This window comes from Panulirus ornatus, chromosome 9, assembly GCF_036320965.1.
Source record: "Panulirus ornatus isolate Po-2019 chromosome 9, ASM3632096v1, whole genome shotgun sequence".
NCBI classification, from domain to species: Eukaryota; Metazoa; Arthropoda; class Malacostraca; order Decapoda; family Palinuridae; genus Panulirus; species Panulirus ornatus.
In genome coordinates, this window is record NC_092232.1 from 42,135,338 (window position 1) to 42,157,876 (window position 22,539).

Here is a 22,539-nt window from a genome sequence, read left to right on the forward strand (position 1 = left end):
TTGGTGAATAACAGGTACTGTTTTATTTCTGACACCTTTCTTGCCTAAGCAAGGCAGTACCTAAAACAGAGGAGTGGGCCTTTGAGGATAAAAGCCTTGCTTGGCTTCTTCTTTTGCCCCCTATTTAAAAAAGTCAATACAAGACAGAAGAATCTCTTGTCACTCCCACTCCTCCCTCCTTTGATCACCTTAAACAACACACAAGAGATATTTGAGTAATAAAGCCTCTCCCTTATCCCCAGGAATAACTAAACCTCTTATATGGTAAATTAATTCATCTATTGCCCAAATAGCCTTTCATCTTCACAATAACTCATACTAAAGCACTTACTTCATGAAGGAGTGAGTTGTGGGAAGCCTTTTTGGGAGTTTTCCGAAAATCTAGCTTTCTATGTGATTCACAGTTCTCTTTTTTTGGAGAAACAGGAATACCACAATGCTTCCTTGGGGAACGTCGTAGTGACTGAAAATAAAAGAAAAGTGGTAGTTTTTTACACTGGAGTTATCATAAAATCTTATTTGATGCTATAATTAATTTTCACACCCAAACAAAATGGAATCTTTTTTTTAAGAAAACAGGAAAATATCTATCAAACTGCAAAAGTTTCATGTACATAAAACACCTTCATCAACATAAATCTATATGTTTAATGCTTTTTCCAACAACTCCTTTCTTTTGCTCAAACAAGGACACTATGTAAAATGCTCATGGAACTGATCCCTTAGGTCTACAACTATAAGTATTTATCTTTCCATTTATATTAATTGCATTCAAATGGGATGGAAAAGGTACATAAGAAAAGCACCTTTGGTTGTTATCAATTTTATGGAACAGGGGTCCCTAGCCCTATAGGCTGACAAACGGCAGGGCAGGGATGCTCAATACCCAGCCTCTCTAGAGACAATATGGCTTCTGTATAACAAACATGAAAAAAAGTATTACTGGATTTGTGGGTTTCATTTTCCTTTTCTTTACTCTCCTGGGATAAAGAGAGAAGTGTCTGCCTAAGTGAACTGTATGCTTTTTTTCTCTGCCAGCTTGGAAGGCAAGAATGGGCATCGGTGCTTGAAACATCTATTCCTACACTTACACTTACTAAAAAAAACTTTTATAGACAAGGGGAACATACAAGAAATATATGAAGACTGAAGCGCTAATGAAAGAATAGGTGTTGTCAGGAAGAATAATTCAGGTGAGTCTGAAGAGTATGTGTAATTACCTATTCATAAATACCTACACTAATGGGGGCACCATCTCCTAAACATTCTCTATTATCATTATTATTATACTCTGTCGCTGTCGCCCGCGTTAGCAAGGTAGAGCAAGGAAACAGACGAAAGAATGGCCCAACCCACCCACATACATACGTATATACATACACATCCATACACGCACATATACATACCTATACATTTCAATGTATACATACATATACATACACAGACATATACATATATACACATGTACATAATTCATACATGCTGCCTTCATTCATTCCCGTCACCATTATATTATCATATAACCAGAAATCCTCCCCTCCTTGTATTTTTTTAACTTTCTAAAATGGGAAACAGAAGAAGGAGTCACGCGGGGAGTGCTCATCCTCCTCGAAGGCTCAGATTGGGGTGCCTAAATGTGTGTGGATGTAACCAAGATGTGAAAAAAGGAGAGATAGGTAGTATGTTTGAGGAAAGGAACCTGGATGTTTTGGCTTTGAGTGAAACGAAGCTCAAGGGTAAAGGGGAAGAGTGGTTTGGGAATGTCTTGGGAGTAAAGTCAGGGGTTAGTGAGAGGACAAGAGCAAGGGAAGGAGTAGCAGTACTCCTGAAACAGGAGTTGTGGAAGTATGTGATAGAATGTAAGAAAGTAAATTCTCGATTAATATGGGTAAAACTGAAAGTTGATGGAGAGAGATGGGTGATTATTGGTGCATATGCACCTGGGCATGAGAAGAAAGATCATGAGAGGCAAGTGTTTTGGGAGCAGCTGAATGAGTGTGTTAGTGGTTTTGATGCACGAGACCGGGTTATAGTGATGGCTTATTTGAATGCAAAGGTGAGTAATGTGGCAGTTGAGGGAATAATTGGTATACATGGGGTGTTCAGTGTTGTAAATGGAAATGGTGAAGAGCTTGTAGATTTATGTGCTGAAAAAGGACTGATGATTGGGAATACCTGGTTTAAAAAGCGAGATATACATAAGTATACTTATGTAAGTAGGAGAGATGGCCAGAGAGCGTTATTGGATTACGTGTTAATTGACAGGCGCGCGAGAGAGACTTTTGGATGTTAATGTGCTGAGAGGTGCAACTGGAGGGATGTCTGATCATTATCTTGTGGAGGCTAAGGTGAAAATTTGTATGGGTTTTCAGAAAAGAAGAGTGAATGTTGGGGTGAAGAGGGTGGTGAGAGTAAGTGAGCTTGGGAAGGAGACTTGTGTGAGGAAGTACCAGGAGAGACTGAGTACAGAATGGAAAAAGGTGAGAACAATGGAAGTAAGGGGAGTGGGGGAGGAATGGGATGTATTTAGGGAATCAGTGATGGATTGCGCAAAAGATGCTTGTGGCATGAGAAGAGTGGGAGGTGGGTTGATTAGAAAGGGTAGTGAGTGGTGGGATGAAGAAGTAAGAATATTAGTGAAAGAGAAGAGAGAGGCTTTTGGACGATTTTTGCAGGGAAAAAATGCAATTGAGTGGGAGACGTATAAAAGAAAGAGACAGGAGGTCAAGAGAAAGGTGCAAGAGGTGAAAAAAAGGGCAAATGAGAGTTGGGGTGAGAGAGTATCATTAAATTTTAGGGAGAATAAAAAGATGTTCTGGAAGGAGGTGAACAAAGTGCGTAAGACAAGGGAGCAAATGGGAACTTCAGTGAAGGGCGCAAATGGGGAGGTAATAACAAGTAGTGGTGATGTGAGAAGGAGATGGAGTGAGTATTTTGAAGGTTTGTTGAATGTGTTTGATGATAGAGTGGCAGATATAGGGTGTTTTGGTCGAGGTGGTGTGAAAAGTGCGAGGGTTAGGGAAAATGATTTGGTAAACAGAGAAGAGGTAGTAAAAGCTTTGCGGAAGATGAAAGCCGGCAAGGCAGCAGGTTTGGATGGTATTGCAGTGGAATTTATTAAAAAAGGGGGTGACTGTATTGTTGACTGGTTGGTAAGGTTATTTAATGTATGTATGACTCATGGTGAGGTGCCTGAGGATTGGCGGAATGCGTGCATAGTGCCATTGTACAGAGGCAAAGGGGATAAGAGTGAGTGCTCAAATTACAGAGGTATAAGTTTGTTGAGTATTCCTGGTAAATTATATGGGAGGGTATTGATTGAGAGGGTGAAGGCATGTACAGAGCATCAGATTGGGGAAGAGCAGTGTGGTTTCAGAAGTGGTAGAGGATGTGTGGATCAGGTGTTTGCTTTGAAGAATGTATGTGAGAAATACTTAGAAAAGCAAATGGATTTGTATGTAGCATTTATGGATCTGGAGAAGGCATATGATAGAGTTGATAGAGATGCTCTGTGGAAGGTATTAAGAATATATGGTGTGGGAGGCAAGTTGTTAGAAGCAGTGAAAAGTTTTTATCGAGGATGTAAGGCATGTGTACGTGTAGGAAGAGAGGAAAGTGATTGGTTCTCAGTGAATGTTGGTTTGCGGCAGGGGTGTGTGATGTCTCCATGGTTGTTTAATTTGTTTATGGGTGGGGTTGTTAGGGAGGTGAATGCAAGAGTTTTGGAAAGAGGGGCAAGTATGAAGTCTGTTGGGGATGAGAGAGCTTGGGAAGTGAGTCAGTTGTTGTTCGCTGATGATACAGCGCTGGTGGCTGATTCATGTGAGAAACTACAGAAGCTGGTGACTGAGTTTGGTAAAGTGTGTGAAAGAAGAAAGTTAAGAGTAAATGTGAATAAGAGCAAGGTTATTAGGTACAGTAGGGTTGAGGGTCAAGTCAACTGGGAGGTGAGTTTGAATGGAGAAAAACTGGAGGAAGTGAAGTGTTTTAGATATCTGGGAGTGGATCTGGCAGCGGATGGAACCATGGAAGCGGAAGTGGATCATAGGGTGGGGGAGGGGGCGAAAATTCTGGGAGCCTTGAAGAATGTGTGGAAGTCGAGAACATTATCTCGGAGAGCAAAAATGGGTATGTTTGAAGGAATAGTGGTTCCAACAATGTTGTATGGTTGCGAGGCGTGGACTATGGATAGAGTTGTGTGCAGGAGGATGGATGTGCTGGAAATGAGATGTTTGAGGACAATGTGTGGTGTGAGGTGGTTTGATCGAGTAAGTAACGTAAGGGTAAGAGAGATGTGTGGAAATAAAAAGAGCGTGGTTGAGAGAGCAGAGGAGGGTGTTTTGAAATGGTTTGGCCACATGGAGAGAATGAGTGAGGAAAGATTGACCAAGAGGATATATGTGTCGGAGGTGGAGGGAACGAGGAGAAGAGGGAGACCAAATTGGAGGTGGAAAGATGGAGTGAAAAAGATTTTGTGTGATCGGGGCCTGAACATGCAGGAGGGTGAAAGGAGGGCAAGGAATAGAGTGAGTTGGAGCGATGTGGTATACCGGGGTTGACGTGCTGTCAGTGGATTGAATCAGGGCATGTGAAGCATCTGGGGTAAACCATGGAAAGCTGTGTAGGTATGTATATTTGCGTGTGTGGACGTATGTATATACATGTGTATGGGGGTGGGTTGGGCCATTTCTTTCGTCTGTTTCCTTGCGCTACCTCGCAAACGCGGGAGACAGCGGCAAGAAAAAAAAAAAAAAAAAAACTTTTAAATTTCCAGTTGCTGTCTGCACTTACCATGTCTTCATTCATTTTGTTCCATTCATCCACTTCTCTTACACTATGAAAACACTTCTTCACATTCTTTTCAATACAGTTCCTTTTTAATTTCAGATAATGTCATATGATTGTTTTATCCCAGTACCTCCCGAAGAACTGTTCACAATCTTCATCATCAGTTTGTTTAAAAAACTTTTAAAGAATGTGATCAGATCATCTCCTCCACATTCTTCTCTCTTCCAAGGTGAGCAAATCTAAGGCCTTAAGCCCTTTCTTGTAAGTCTCTTAATTCTGACATCATCCCTATTCCTTATGTCTGAAATTTCTCTAAGAGCTCTCTGACCAAACTTGAGAAGCATAGTTTTGGCTTTTTGTAGGTTACGAACAGCTTGCTGAATGTTTCGTAATCCATGAACTTGAATGCAATTTTAAACCTAACTTGCACACAGTTGGTGTCCATGACTATTCTCCTAAGGTGGGACCCTAGCATTAGGTTTGGGACAATATTGCCTCCCAAGTCTCTCTCACAGAGATACCTGATGCTTGTTTTCTATTTGATAATCAGAGCAAGGTCTTCTTTCACTATAATCCATCCTCATTACTTTATATTTACTTGGTGTGAACTTTATCACCCACTTATCAAACCAACTCTGGACTCTGTCAAGCTCTCCTTAAAAGCTGATGCAATCTTCCTCAATTTTCCCTTCGCTTTGACCTTTGCATCATCTGCAGAAATATCAAGGTAGGGTTCTATAACTTCTAGCAAGGCATTTACACATATCAAGAAGACTAATGGTTCCAGAATAGAACCTTGCAGCACTGGACTGATAACCTCCATCCATCTTAAGAATGCTCCTCTGATATGCGTCCTTTGTTCCCTTCCAAAGAGAATCTTCTATCCATTGGATAAGCTTCACCCTTATTTCTGCCAGGTGATCCAGCGCCTTAACAAGCCTCCCATGCAATACAGCATCAAATACAACAAGGCTCACTCACTTGTAGATATCTAAGAAATTCATAAAACATAACTTCATTTCCTTAAAACTGTGCAGTCTTCTCATCTGTAGAAAGTTATCCATTGCTTTCTGATCATCTTTTTCAGAGCTTTATAATGTAGATCACACTCATTCCCTGTCTCCTTTGCTATAGATATGAAAAAAATTTGGCCTCTTCCACTCCCTTGGCACTTAGCCTTTATCCAATAACATCTTGAACAGCATTTTAACAGACTTGTCTATTATACCTGCACACATCTTCAGCATATATAGTGAAATTTCACCAGAACTGAGCCTTATATGTTTTTTTTTTTCTGAAAAAAAATCACTGATTTTGGGAGTATACTGTCTTCCACTGTGAAAACACTTTTGAACTTGTCATTAAATTACACATATAAGCTTAGATTACTCTCTGCAATTCCTCTCTCTGAATCCCTCAACCTTGATTAGCTGCTTTTTACAGACAATTAAATCCCAATAAGTTTATGGAGAGGTTTGGGATTTTCTCCTTATTTCTCACAACATTCCTTTTTACAGTTTCTTTTTTCCCCCTTTTTTATCCTACCACACTTGTTCCTTGCTCTCTTATATCTTGCACATGCTTGTTGGCCACCTATATCTTTGCCACTGCACTTATCAAAGCTCCTTTGCTTTTTGACTTCTCTCATCAAAACATTCCTCTCACTTTCTTATCCCTTACTCTGTATCTGAGGCCTACAGCCTACTGTGCTAATATCTTCATTTACCACATATATGTGTCAGAGGTGGAGGGAATGAGGAGAAGTGGGAGACCAAGTTGGAGGTGGAAAGATGGAGTGAAAAAGATTTTGAGCGACTGGGGCTTGAACATACAGGAGGGTGAAAGGCGTGCAAGGAACAGAGTGAATTGGAACGATGTGGTATATCGGGGTTGACGTGCTGACAATGGATTGAACCAAGGCATGTGAAGCATCTTGGGTAAACATGGAAAGTTTTGTGGGGCCTGGATGTAGAAAGGGAGCTGTGGTTTCAGGTGCATTACACATGACAGCTAGAGTCTGAGTGTGGACGAATGTGGCCTTTGTTGTCCTTTCCTAGCGCTACCTCGTGTGCACGTGGGGGGAGGGGGGTGTCATTTCATGTGTGGCAGGGTGGCAGCAGGAATGGATGAAGGCAGGATGTATGAATATGTGCATTTGTATATATGTATATGTCTGTGTATGTATATGTATGTATACGTTGAAATGTATAGGTATGTATATGTGCGTGTGTGGGCATTTATGCAGATACATGTGTATGTGGGTGGGTAGGGCCATTCTTTCATCTATTTCCTTGCACTACCTTGCCAACATGGGAGACAGCGACAAAGTATAATAGATAAAAAAAAAAAAAATAAAACCACATAGTCAAGCTTGAGAATTACATGATCACTTTTTCCAAGAGGTCTATCATATATAGCCTTCTCAATTTTCATGTTAGTATGTATGAAAATAAGACTTAGCAATGTTGGTTAATCAGTCCTTCTCATTCTGATGTGCTCTCAGAAACATTACACAATATTTTCCTGTATACACTCTCCAAACTTGTGCCACCATGAGAATCAAAATTGCCAAAGTCAGTCTCGTTATAATTACAATTCCCCATTAACAGTACTTTACCTTCTCTGGTAGGTCCATGTTTTACTGCTTCACATGCCACCCTAACTGTTCTTTCACTGTTATAATCATATATCAATTCTGGATCATTGAAGTCCTTTGGAGGATTATATCATATCAGCACCACTATGCACAATTGCTCCTCCCATTATGTATTGTTTGAATGGGCCATTTCCACTATTTCCTGAAACTTATGGCTATCTCTTATTAAATGAACCAACCTCCCCCTATTTTGCCTTCTCTTTCCCATCTTACTATCAGGTGCCCCTCTAGGCAGAACAAGTGAGACCTTGTCTTTTCAAAAATCTTTGTTTCCACAACTTCAACAATATAAGTTGCACTTTCTCTTAAATGATCTATGAATTCCATATCTTTTCCATTAACTATTAATCCATCAACATTTGTATACATTACTTTCAGTTTGATATCACCTTCACCTGATCCTCCTGAGTCATTTGCAGCACTAGCTTGACTTCTCCATCCTTTTGCCTCATTTGGAGTTTCCAAATGAAGTATAGAAGTGAAAGGTAAGCAATGAAGCTTTTAAAGGAGACACATGATTGTGGGGTGGGTACGTGGGACTTTTGAAGAAAGATACCGCAAAAAGACAGATGATTAGAAATATTCTGGCTTGTGGCTACAAGCTGCAAAATTCACGTTAAATACATTACGATGTTTAAGACTGAAGTTGATGAAGAACCATTTAATAAGAGAGATAAGGTTATTAAGAATGGTCTTTTCTTTTTATACCTACTTGCTTCTGCCCTAGTTAGGTCATGTCAGAAACACAAACAAGAACCTTGCTTCCAAACATGCACTCTTTAGCTGTCATGTAAAAAGTAATGAACCCTAAGCCTACTATTTACAATCATACCCAAAGACTATTCCACAATTCACCTTGACCACCCAATATGCCCTAATTCAACCCATGACAACATATCCTCCCAACAGTATACTAAAGGGACTCGAGTCATTCTGTCTCATGCCTCTTATGCTCCTGAATGTTCTGGCCCTGACACCCCAAAGTCTCCTTCATTCCATCCTTTCATCACCTAGGTCTACCCTCTCCCCTGTTCCCTCTAATTCTGAGAGGCAGCCCCTTTCTTTGCTTAACCTCTCCTGGCCAACTTTTTCAATCAGACTGCACTTATAATTACCATCACACCTCTCTAAAACTGTCATTCCTTACACAAATAACCTGCCTCACACCACAGTGATCATGCATTTCATTTCCAAAACATCCAACTTCTTCCTTTTTGTACAGTATTTTGAACCCACAACTCACATGCATACAACACTATCAATAGTACTTCAAACAAACCCTTCTAAGCCTTAACATGAACTGACCTCTTATCTAACATGCTCCTTAATAAACCCAAGACCTTAGTACCCTCTTCCACCATGACTCACTTCAGTCTCCATGATTCCCTATGTTATCTAATCAACTCCTTATGTTATCTAAACAACTCCCAGGTATCTAAAACATTCCACTTACAGGTCTTCTCCATCTAGCTTCATCCCCCTACTGCATCTCATTATCATACTTAACTACTTTCAACTTTTTCCTTTCATACTCTCCCAAACTCTGTTATCTGCTCGTGAAGTTTCTCTTTGGAACCTGACTTACACCATGTCATCTGCAAACAGCAGCTCATACACCTCCTAACCCCTCCTACCCAGCACACCACAGACATGCCCCTCACTCTTTAGTAAGACCCTTGCATTTAGCTCCAACCCCAACTTTTCTATAAACAGATTAAACAACCACAGGTGAATACTCAAATCCTTGAAGTACAGACCTTCACTATGAGCCACTCACCCTCTTACCTTCATATTGGGAAATAAACCTTAAATGGCAAACTCTCCTAGCTGTGTTTAGCAACTAATCATTTATCTTATATAATATGCAACAAATAATTTGCTGTCTTTAAACTTTAAACCAAACACATGGTCCACATATCCTCTACCTCTCCTGGAGCCACCTTGCTCTTCCCTTATCAGATGTTCTCTACATGCTACCACCCCCTCAATCATCTATCCCATACACCTTACCAGATATACTTAGGAGACTTTCACTTAGTTCCCTTTACCTTTACATTCTGCCAATCCTCAGGAATCACACCTTGATTCATAAAAATATCAAACGGCCTGCCTAAACCAGATCAACAATACTGTCACCCCCTTGCATTAAAAAATTTAGTTGTAGCCCTATCCATTTGGCTGATTTGCAAAACTTCGTCTTCTGCAAGGCATCTCCTCTCTTTTCAACAAACCATTTGCCAGAAATATCTCACTTCCTATGCCACCTCAACCCAAACACATCACATCCACCAACTATCAACTAACACATTCATGAGTCCTTCTAAGCGCTCATTCCATCACTTTTTCACCTCGCCATTGCCTATTCTTACTCAACCATCTCCATCCCTCGCTGTCACTCCTATTATCTTGTTCCTCTCACACTGTTCACCTCATTCCTAAACATTTTCTTTCTGCAGTTCACTGAAACTCTCTCACCCTATCCATTTTGCCCTTTCTTTCAGCTCTCATACCTTTCTCTTGACATCACTCTGCTTTCTCTTTATCCTTCCCAATCAACTGCACTCATTCCCACCAAAAGTCATCCATACACCACTCTTTTCTCCTTCACCAATGATTTAACTTCCTCATCCTACCACTCATCAACCTTGCTTGTCTCTCCACATCCCAGTTTCCACATGCCTAAATCTTCACCTACACATGTAAGCATTCCTTCCCTAAATACCTCCCATTCCTCTTCCATCTCTGAAAAAATAAATGTAAACCAGTAAATAATCATGAAAAACCAGACATATAAAGATAATTTTCTGTTAAAATCTTGACATTACTTAATCTCAGCAAAGACAACAAGAAGGTTAACAAATTCATGCACTAACAATGATAAAATAGCTTATATGACTAGTTGATCTCAGTGAAGACAAGATGGTTAATAAATTCATGCATTAACAATGATGAAATAGCTTATATGACTGTCAAGTACTATAGTATTTGAAAACCTTTATGTGAACAAGGATAAGTCGTTTACATTTGGTACTCTTCGGCAATGGTGATACTTACCGTGTTAACATGGTTGGAAGTACTGGAAAGGATGCCAGAGACCACAGCACTGGGTGGAGAGAGGTGCCGAGGACGTTTGCCCTTCACACTCCCTAAGAGCTCCTTCAATAACCATAGCAAAAATTGTTGAAAATTTTCATGATTACACTCTGCACCTCTCACACCAAAGTACAGTAAAACCTCTGTTATCCAAAATGATTGGATAATCCATCATTCTACAAAACAACATATATATCTGAAAATATTTTACAAATCAGAAACATTAATATATGTAAGCAAATAAGCAAATGATGTTGAAGTCCTTCATAAGAGCCATCCTGAACTTATCCTTAGCTGGCCTCTTGCACAACATAAATTTCTTTTTGAGACTTAAAACATGCCTCTTGTGCCTCATGCAGGCATAGACAACTTCGAGATTTCAGACAATTGCTGATAACACATGAAAGAGGCCACTGTCCACAACAGTAATCCAAGGTGCACAAAATACACCAACGGGCAAGACCAGCACACAACACCATGCTACAAAGCACATGGGAAATGATAAACAATCACCAGCACCAGGAAACACTGCATGTGTGACTTGAAATATTCATAAGTATCTTTTTTACTTTTCTGATTTTTTCAGATAACAGAAAGTTGCCAACCAAAACTGAAAATGTACATTATTTAAAAAATTTTGAGGGCAAGAATTATGGATAATAGAGGTTTCATTGTCCAAGTATATTCATAAAATACATTTTTAATGAAAAAGATTTACACAATTGCATACTAACGATATCAAAATATACCAATTTGTATAAGAAAAAGGATAACATTACCCCAACGCATACACCAAGCTTTCTCTTAACAGTTTTGCTGGTTGCCAGGTGTGGTGTATCTAAAATGGGTGGTGAAATGGATTTGCTTGTTAACTCCTTTGAAGAGATCAAATTTCCAATATTACTTGAATTAAGATTCCTTATCTGTCCAGCTTCCTGTGCCAGGCCAAAGTCTATCAAGGAGTACCTAACAGATCAATTCAGTCCATTAAACTCTGAACATGTCCCAACATAAATATACTTATTGCATCATATGCATAACATAAAATAATCTTGCAATCATACAAAATTACATCTCAGCCTATTGCTTTCCTAAATCATCATACTCATCAAATTTCTATTAGCTTCTATCTTCACAAGTACATCATTTCCTATCTTAACTATTTCTAGATAAAAGCAAAACCTATTTAAGAAAGATGTTTCATTCAATATGTAGCAGATCATCTGTCCTGTATCAACCCTGCAAGCATCATCAATCAAAGTTTATTAAAGGAAACAAAAAAGACTTTTCATCAGCACAAATTCCAACCATATCTAGAATGATAAAACCACAAAAAAAAAATTACCATTACAAATTCAGAACAATAGAGGAATTCAAAATGATGTCTTGGGGCCTGCGCTAAACCAACATGATCAACTTCGGGCATCTTAATTGTTGTACAGTTAATCTTGTGGTGGAATCTCATAAAAGGAAATCAACGTTGTGTCCTTTTATTTCCATGTACAAATCATCCCAAGGAAAAAGTTCACAATGCATGAAACTGTAAAGAATCCTAAAATACTATTGGCTGATAAGTCCCAAGGCAACCAATCAAACTGAACTTCAATTATTCAATTCAGTCCATTTCAAACATGACAAAATTGTCTTAAACAAGAGTATGGACACAGCAAATCTGCCAAATCTACCCAGATCTGCATGGCTCTTACTGTAAAAAACACTACTTGATGTTTTATGGTGTGCAAATGCACAAAACAGTTGAACTGCCAAAGATCCCTTTCCTCTCTTTCTCTCCCAGGAGCAATGATCATCAGCTGCAGCTAAAAAAAATGCTTTAATAACAATTTTCTCCCAACACCCTTTCAGCAGGAGCCAGAATTCTTTTAAGGAAACCTGAAGAATTCCACTCAATTATATTCACTATGTACTCGCATATCTATGCTTGTCAGTAGAATATACTCAGATTATAAACAATTACTCTTTTTCCAATTTTAAGCAATTCCTATTTCTCCAATCACACTATGACATTTTCATTTCCTACTCCTACTCATACTTCCCTGTACCCTTCTGGATTGCCAAACTTATATAAAGTTTCCTCATTCAACCACTTTTCAACTTTAAACAAAAAATTCATGTTCCACATTTCTAATGCTTTATTTCATTATTCTAGTTTGCTTGTATAAAATAATTTTTCTTGGAAGAGGAGAGAAAGAATATTAATCCACATCTCCATTTCATAAAAAGCATTTCTAACAACTTCTGTCACTCTGCCTTCCCTTCACTTTTCCGCTCTGATGGTAAGACACCTGTCTCTCTCGTAGATAAAACAACTCTCTTTGGTTCCAGTTTCTCCTCTAACACCACCTTAGATGACTCTAACATTCCTTCACTCCCCTGATGTTCCTCTTACTAATCCTATGCCCCTTCCCATAATCTCTTTTCAGACTGTCTGAAAAGAGCTTCTTTCTCTGGACCCAAGCAAAGCTTATGGTCCTGATGGCATCCATCCCCAAGTACTGAAAGAGTGTGACTCTGAACTTGCTCATTTGTTCCGTTTCTGTTTAAAAATCAAGACTTTTCCTTCTCCTTGGAAGCATGCACTGATACATGCCATCCCTAAGAAGGGTGACTATTCTGACCCCTCTAACTATCATCCTACTGCTTTGATATCTACCATTTCCAAAATCTTTGAACCCCTCCTGAACTCCCATACCTTTAAACACCTCGAAAATCAGTCTTCTCTCTGATCAACAGCATGACTTCCACAAGGCGGCATTCATCCACATCCTCCAATTCTGTTCCCACTTCTCTCACTTGATCTGCATCTCATCTTGACACATCCCCTTCGATAGAATCAGACTTGGACAGGATATCTCAGTGGGTACACAAAATCTTGCCAAGTTTAATGCCTCCAAGACAGAGTTTCTATCGAAAACTCCTGACAACTCTCGTCTCTCCTTTGATGGTTCTGTAATTCCACCTCTTGACTCAATGAACATACTTGGTATTACTGTAACATCCAGTCTTTCTCGGAAACCCTACATTACAGGAATAGCTAAGTCTGCCTCTAAGAAACTGGGTGTCCTGTTTAGATGTCAAAACTTCTCTTCTGAACAGTTGCTCTATTTATACAAGGGACTGATTCATCCTTGTATGGAGTACTGCTCTCACATTTGGGATAGTTCTAGCTCTGCATACTTACTTGAGAGAGTTGAGTTGAGAGTGATATGCCTAATAAACAGTCCCAGGCTAACTTCCAACGCTGAAAAATTTTGGGGATGCCCTTGATATATCCAAAACTTTCGACAGGGTATGGCATTGGAGTCTCACCTCTAAGATCCCCTGTTCTGGCTTCCTTCCATCTCTTTGCTCCCTCATACCCATCTTCCTCACTGTCCAATCTATCTATGTGACTATTTATGGATCAGCCTCTCTCCTTCTCCGTCAAGAGAGGTGTCCCTCAAGGTTCTGATCTGTCTCCTACACTTTTTTCCTCTTAATCACAATTTCCACTCTTCCACAAACAACCAAATGCACTTATACACTGACCACTCAACACTCCATTTCTCCACAATCTTTAATTCTGCTCATTCTTCATTCATTTGATCTGCACTTCATCTTAATACAACTTCATTCATAAACTCATACTTGGACAGGATATCTCAGTGGAGTAGACAAAATCTGGATAAGTTTAATGCCTCCAAGACCTAGTTTATGCTCATCTCTTTATTGAAAATTCCTCAAGTCCTCTTTCTCCTACGATGGTTCTGTAATTCCACCGCTTGACTCAATGTACATACTTGGTATAACTGTAACATCCACCCCATCTTGGAAACCCAAATTACAGAAACAGTTGAGTCTACCTCTATGAAACTTGAAGCCCTGTTTAGATGTTGAAATTTTTTTTCTTCCAAACAGTTGTTCCATTAATGCAATAGATTGATCCATTCTTGTATGGATCACTGCTCTCATATCTGGGGTGGTTCTAGCTCTGCATCCTTACTTGAGAGTTGAGTTGAAAGCAGTCAGAAATTAATTCTCGCATGCTAACTTCAAAACTTGATCCACTTGCCCTATGACGCAACACTGGATCACTTTCCCTCCTTTATGTATATTACTTTTGTTTTTGCTCCCCAAAACTAGCTGCTTGTGTGCCCCTACCACTAGTTTGACCACAATACCTGACAAGCTGCACATCACATGATTACTGTGTGGTCGTTTGCAACTCTAGGATGTGCCATTTTGATAACTGTTTCTTTTCTACATCCTGAAGCTTTAGAACTCTCCACCCTCTCACAAAAAAAAGTTTTTCATTTCTTCCAAAATTCATAAATACTTTCCCTTGCCTCTTCTTTTTCCTTTTCATTAACCTCTCTGTATTTCAGTTAAGGCTTGGCTTTGATGAAGACTTCTTTCAGAGAGAGAAAGGGGAGGGAGTTTAACTTAAACAGGCTCCAAACTTAGTTTGATACATTGTTAATGACAAAACATAAGCATGAAAGAAGCACTTTATGTGATTACTATCTAGCAGGAAATAAGCTACAGGATTCTGTGTGTGAGAAAGACTTGAACTTGGGAGTCAACATCATCCTTAATCTGTTGCCAGATTCTCACATTAGGAGAATTACAGAAGACAAGCTGTCTTCTGCCAAGTACCAGAATAGCTTTCACTATATGGATAAAAAAATAATTAGCAAGATGTTCACATCTTAAAAAATGCCAAAACTAGATTATGCTTCATAAAATTTGGTCACCACACCTACAGAAGCAGAAAGAACTAAGAGAAAAAGTCCAGAAGAAGGCAACAAAGATAGTGACAGAATTAAGAGAGCTACGTTACATGGAAAGCCTAAAGGTTTTAAATTTGCCCACCTTGAAAGAAAAAAGAACAAAGACAGACCTAATTACAACCTTTAAGTTTTCAAAACCGATTAATAACTTGGATCGTGAACAGTGAATAAGATGAAGTAACCCTAAACCAGCCAAAGCCCCTTTCCCTAGACTCATCATTAACTGCCTAGGAAAACAAGACCAATGCTGAATAAGGCTGCATACTGAATGTAGAGGAAGACCCCTTGAGGAGTCTAGATGATCTGAACTACTTGAGTTCTACAACCTGGTGAAAACAAAGAAGCATCATGCTTCCCTACACCTTTACTCTGGCATCAACAAAGATTAGCTGTAAAAGAAACTATATCAGTTATCAGGGATTTTAATTCATCAGATCCATACTTGCAAGAGGAACATGCTTGGATGGAGAATGGGCCAGTTAAGAATAAACTATGAGTAAAAAGTAAGATGTATCATTAAAGTTTCCAATCGACATCCTCAGTGAAACTACGTAATAGGGATACCATTATTCTACAGCATAAAGCTAAGCTGGCAAACCCAATAACATATTCATGGTTCTCAGTTAATGTAGGTTTGCGGCAGGGTTGTGTGATGTCTCCATGGTTGTTTAATTTGTTTATGGATGGGGTTGTTACGGAGGTGAATGCAAGAGTTTTGGAAAGAGGGGCAAGTATGCAGTCTGTTGGGGATGAGAGAGCTTGGGAAGTGAGTCAGTTGTTGTTCACTGATGATACAGCACTGGTGGCTGATTCATGTGAGAAACTGCAGAAGCTGGTGACTGAGTTTGGTAGTGTGAAAGAAGAAAGTAAAGAGTAAATGTGAATAAGGGCAAGGTTATTAGGTACATTAGGGTTGAGGGTCAAGTCAATTGGGAGGTAAATCTGAATGGAGAAAAACTGGAGGAAGTAAAGTGTTTTAGATATCTGGGAGTGGATCTGGCAGCAGATGGAACCATGGAAGCAGAAGTGAATCATAGGGTGGGGGAGGGGGCGAAAATCCTGGGAGCCTTGAAGAATGTGCGGAAGTCGAGAACATTATCTCGGAAAGCAAAAATGGCTATGTTTGAAGGATTAGTGGTTCCAACAATGCTGTATGGTTGCGAGGCGTGGGCTATGGATAGAGTTGTGCGCAGGAGGCTGGATGTGCTGGAAATGAGATGTTTGAGGACAACATGTGGTGTGAGGTGGTTTGATCATGTAAGTAATGTAAGGGTAAGAGAGATGTGTGGAAATAAAAAGAGCATGGTTGAGAGAGCAGAAGAGGGTGTTTTGAAATGGTTTGGGCACATGGAGAGAATGAATGAGGAAAGATTGACCAAGAGGATATATGTGTCGGAGGTGGAGGGAATGAGGAGAAGTGGGAGACCAAATTGGAGGTGGAAAGATGGAGTGAAAAAGATTTTGAGTGATTGGGGCCTGAACATGCAGGAGGGTGAAAGGCAGGCAAGGAACAGAGTGAATTGGATCGATGTGGTATACCGGGGTCGACGTGCTGTCAATGGATTGAATCAGGGCATGTGAAGCGTCTGTGGTAAACCATGGAAAGTTCTGTAGGGCCTGGATGTGGAAAGGGAGCTGTGGTTTCGGGCATTATTACATGACAGCTAGAGACTGAGTGTGAACGAATGGGGCCTTTGTTGTCTTTTCCTAGCGCTACCTCACACACATGAGGGGGGAGGGGGATGTTCTTCCATGTGTGGCGAGGTGGCGATGGGAACGAATAAAAGCAGACAGTATGAATTATGTACATGTGTATATATGTATATGTCTGTGTGTGTATATATATGTGTACACTGAGATGTATAGGTATGTATATTTGTGTGTGTGGACGTGTATGTATATACATGTGTATGGGTGTGGGTTGGGCCATTTCTTTTGTCTGTTTCCTTGCGCTACCTCGCAAACGCAGGAGACAGCGACAAAGCAAAATAATCAAAAAAATAATAAAAGTAATCTAGTTCATGTTAAAAAATAATACTTTGTACATCATACACACCTACAGTGTGTAACAACCCATTAGCCAATAACACTACAGCATCCACCCTAGTAAATATAAACCTGTTCCTTTTATATGATGCAATCAACATACTATAACAACTGCCTCTAAACTATCCTACAAGAAGGGTGATACCCTGAATAAGCAATGATCATATCACTGAGTAAAAATATATTCAAGTGGGTGGCTTCATTAGCATATTATATTATATTATACTTTGTCGCTGTCTCCCGCGTTAGCACGGTAGCACAAGGACACAGACGAAAGAATGGTCCAACCAACCCACATACACATGTATATACATAAATGCCCACACACACACACACACATATACATACCTATACATTTCAATGTAAACATACATATACTTACACAGATACATATATATACATGCACATATTCATACATGCCGCCTTCATCCATTCCCGCTGTCATCCCGCTAAACATGAAATGACACCCCACTTCCCCCGCGAGCGCGCAAGGTAGCACTAGGAAAAGACAACAAAGGCCACATTCGTTAACACTCAGACTCTAGTTGTCATGCATAATGCACGGAAACCACAGCTCCCTTTCCACATCCAGGCCCCACAAAGCTTTCCATGGTTTACCCCAGATGCTTCACACGCCCTGGTTCAATCCATTGACAGCACGTCAACCCCGGTATACCACATCATACTAATTCACTCTATTCCTTGCATGCCTTTCACCCTCTGTATGTTCAGGCCCCGATCGCTCAAAATCTTTTTCACTCCATCCCTCCACCTCCAATTTGGTCTCCCACTTCTCCTAATTCCCTCCAACTCTAACACATATATATTCTTTGTCAATCTTTCCTCACTCATTCTCTCCATGTGACCAAACCATTTCAATACACCCTCTTCTGCTCTCTCAACCACACTCTTTTTACTACCATACATCTCTCTTACCCTTTCATCACATATGCGATCAAACCTCCTCACACCACATGTTGTCCTCAAACATGTCATTTCCAACACATCCACCCTCCTCTGCACAACTCTGTCTATCGCCCTTGCCTTACAACCATATACTATTGTTGGAACAACTATTCCTTCAAACATACCCTCCCCCACCATGTGACTCACTTTCTCTTCCATGGTTCCATCCGCTGCTAAATCCACTCCCAGATATCTAAAACACTTCAATTCCTCCAGTTTTTTTCCATTCAAACTTACCTCCCAGTTGACATGTCCCTCAACCCTAGTGAACCTGATATCCTTGCTCTTACTCACATTTACTCTCGGCTTTCTTCTTTCACACACTTTACCAGACTCAGTCACCAACTTCACCAGTTTCTCACTCGAATTAGCCACCAGTGCTGGATCATCTTCGAACAACAACTGACTCACTTCCCAAGCACTTTCATCCACAACAGACTGCATACTTGCCCCTCTCTCCAAAATTTTTGCATTCACCTCCTTAACCTCCCCATCCATAAACAAATTAAACAACCATGGAGACATCACACACCCCTATAGCTGACTGACATTCACCTGGGAACCAATCACTTTCCTCTCTTCCTTCTCATACACATGCTCTCTGGCCATCTCTCCTATTTTTCACTGCTTCTAGCAACTTACATCCCACACCATATACTCTTAATATCTTCCACAAAACCCTATTATATGACCTCTCCAGATCTATAAATGCCACATACAAATTCATCTGTTTTCTAAGTATTTCTCACATAAATTCTTCAAAGCAATCACCTGATCCACACATCCTCTACCACTTTTGAAACGACACTGCTCTTCCCCAATCTGGTGCTCTGTACATGTCTTTACCCTCTTAATCAATACCCTCTCATATAATTTCCCAGGAAATACTCAACAAACTATTTCCTTTGTAATTTGAACACTAACCTTTTTCCCCTTTGCCTTTGTACAATGGCACTACGCATGCATTCCGCCAATCCTTAGGCACTTTACTATGAACCATACATACACTGAATATATCTGTGTATGTATATGTATGTATACAATGAAATGGTAGATATGTATATGTGCATGTGTGGGCGGTTATGTATATACATGTTTATTTGGGTGGGTTGGGCCATTCTTTCGTCTGTTTCCTTTTACTACCTCACTAACGTGGGAGACAGCGACAAAGTATAATGAATAAATAAATGTGAATAAGAGCAGGCTTATTAGGTTCAGTAGGGTTGAGGGACAAGTAAATTAGGAGGTAAATTTGAATGGAGAAAAACTGGGGGAAGTGAAGTGTTTTAGATATCTGGGAATGGATTTCACAGCGGATGGAAGCGGAAGTGAGTCACAGGGTGGGGGAGGGGGCGAAGGTTCTGGGAGTGTTGAAGAATGTGTGGAAGGCAAGAACGTTATCTCGGAGAGCAAAAATGGGTATGTTTGAAGGAATAGTGGTTCCAACAATGTTATATGGTTGCTAGGCATGGGCTATAGATAGGGTTGTGTGGAGGCAGGTGGATGTGTTGGAAATGAGATGTTTGAGGACAATATGTGGTGTGAGGTAGATTGATCGAATAAGTAATGAAAGGGTAAGAGAGATGTGTGGTAATAGAAAGAGTGTGGTTGAGAGAGCAGAAGAGGGTGTACTGAAATGGTTTGGTCACAAAGAGAGAATGAGTGAGGATAGATTGACAAAGAGGATATATGTGTCAGAAGTGGATAGAACTAGAAGTGGGAGACCAAATTGGAGGTGGAAGGATGGAGTGAAAAAGATTTTGAGCGATCGGGGCCTGAACAAACAAGAGGGTAAAAGGCTTGCAAGGAAAAGAGTGAACTGGAAGGATGCCGTCAATGGATTGAACCAGGGCATGTGAAGTGTCTGGGGTAAACCATGGAAAGTTTTGTGGGGCCTGGATGTGGAAAGGGAGCTGTGGTTTCAGTGCATTATACACGACAGCTAGAGATTGAGTGTGAACGAATGTAGATATTGTTGTCTTTTCCTGGAGCTACCACACGTGCGTGCGAGGGGAGGGGGATGTCATTTCATGTTTGGCAGGGTGGTGACAGGAATGGATGAAGGCAGCAAGTATGAATATGTACATGTGTATATATGTGTATGTCTGTGTATGCATATGTATGTATATGTTGAAATATATAGGTATTCATATGTGCATGTGTGGGCTTTTATGTATATACATGTGTATGTGGTTGGGTCATTCTTTCATCTGTTTCCTTCCGCTACCTCGCTAACGCGGGAGACAGCAACAAAGTATAATATGAAGTAGAGGATGTGTGGATCAGGTGTGTGCTTTGAAGAATATATTGGAGATATGCTTAGAAAAACAAGTGGATTTGTATGTAGCATTTTTGGAACTGGAGAAGGCATATGATAGAGTTAATAGAGATGCTCTGTGGAAGGTGTGGGAGGTAAGTTGCTGGAAACAGTGAAAAGTTTTAATCGAGGATGTAAGGCATGTGTACAAGAAGAAAGAGAGGAAAGTGATTGGTTCTCAGTGAATGTTGGTCTGTGGCAGAGGTGCGTGATGTCTCCATGGTTGCTTAATTTGTTTATGGGTGGGGGTGAATGCAAGAGTTTTGGAGAGAGGGGCAAATATGCAGTCTGTTGTGGATGAGAGGGCTCAGGAAGTGAGTCAGTTGTTGTTCGCTGATGATACAGCGCTGGTGACTGAGTCTGGTAAAGTGTGTGAAAGAAGAAAGCTGAGTAAATGTGAATAAGAGGAAGGTTATAAGGTAAAGTAGGACTGAGGGACAAGTCAACTGGGAGGTAAGTTTGAATGGAGAAAAACTGGAGGAAGTGAAGTGTTTCAGATATCTGGCAGTGGATTTGGCAGTGGATGGAACCACGGAAGTGGAAGTGAGTAACAGGGTGGGGGAGGGGGCAAAAGTTCTGGGAGTATTAAAAAATGTTTGGAAGGTGAGAACATTATCTCAGAAAGCAAAAATGGGTATGTTTGAAGGATTAGTGGTTCCAACAATGTTATATGGTTGCGAGGCATGGGTTATAGATAGTGTTGTGTGGAGGAGGGTGGACATGTTGGAAATGAGATGTTTGAGGACAATATGTGGTGTGAGGCGGTTTGATCGAGTAAATAATAAAAGGGTAAGAGAGGTGTGTGGTAATAAAAAGAGTGTGGTTGGGAGAGCAGAAGAGGGTGTATTAAATGGTTTGGTCACATGGAGAGAAAGAGTGAGGAAAGACTTACAAACAGGATATATGTGTCAGAGGTGGAGGGAATGAGGGGAGACCAAAATGGGAGACCAAACTGGAGGTGGAATGATGGAGTGAAAATGATTTTGAGTGATCGGGGCATGAGCATACAGGAGGGTGAAAGGTGTGCAAGGAATAGAGTGAATTGGAACGATGTGGTATACTGGAGTTGACGTGCTGTCAATGGGTTGAACCAGGGTATGTGAAGCATCTGCGGTAAACCATGGAAAGTTATGTGGGGCCTGGATGTGGAAAGGGAGCTGTGGTTTTGGTGCATTATACATGTCACTTAGAGTGAGTGTGAATGAATGTGGCCTTTGTTGTCTTTTCCTAGCGCTACCTCATGCACGTGCGGGGGGAAGGGGGTTGCCATATCATGTGTGGCGGGATGGCAACGGGAATGAATAAAGGCAGCAAGTTTGAATTATGCACATCTGCATATATGCATATGAGTGTCTGTGGAAATGTATGTATATACAGGTGTATGTGGATAGGTTGGGCCATTCTTTCATCTGTTTCCTACCCCCCTAACGCAGGAGACAGTGACAAAGTATAATAACTAAATAATAAATGAATATTTTTTTTTTTTTTTTTTTCATACTATTCGCTATTTCCCGCGATAGCGAGGTAGCGTTAAGAACAGAGGACTGGGCCTTTGAGGGAATATCCTCACCTTGACCTCTTCTCTGTTCCTTCTTTTGGAAAGTTAAAAAAAAAAAAAAAAAAAAAAAAAAAAAAAAAAAAAAAAAAAACGAGAGGGGAGGATTTCCAGCCCCCCGCTCCCTTCCCTTTTAGTCGCCTCCTACGACACGCAGGGAATACGTGGGAAGTATTCTTTCTCCCCTATCCCCAGGGAAATAAATGAATATATATATATATATATATATATATATATATATATATATATATATATATATATATATATATATATATATATTTTTTTTGCTTTGTCGCTGTCCCCCGCATTTGCGAGGTAGCGCAAGGAAACA

At 40.3% G+C, this 22,539-nt stretch overlaps 1 long non-coding RNA gene across 2 annotated transcripts; it reads right to left on the bottom strand.

Moving 5' to 3' along the window:
• Positions 1-308: 308 nt before the first annotated feature.
• Positions 309-14,467, bottom strand: LOC139750364 (uncharacterized). Of its 2 annotated transcripts, XR_011713117.1 has the most exons (4): positions 13,248-14,467; positions 11,317-11,503; positions 10,499-10,600; positions 309-463 (listed from the first exon to the last, which is right to left on the bottom strand). It is a non-coding gene; the product is annotated as an uncharacterized lncRNA (long non-coding RNA). The 2 variants fall into 2 exon arrangements; XR_011713116.1 differs by lacking the exon at positions 13,248-14,467 and having other exon boundaries at positions 310-463; positions 11,317-12,384.
• Between the last annotated feature and the right edge of the window lie 8,072 nt (positions 14,468-22,539).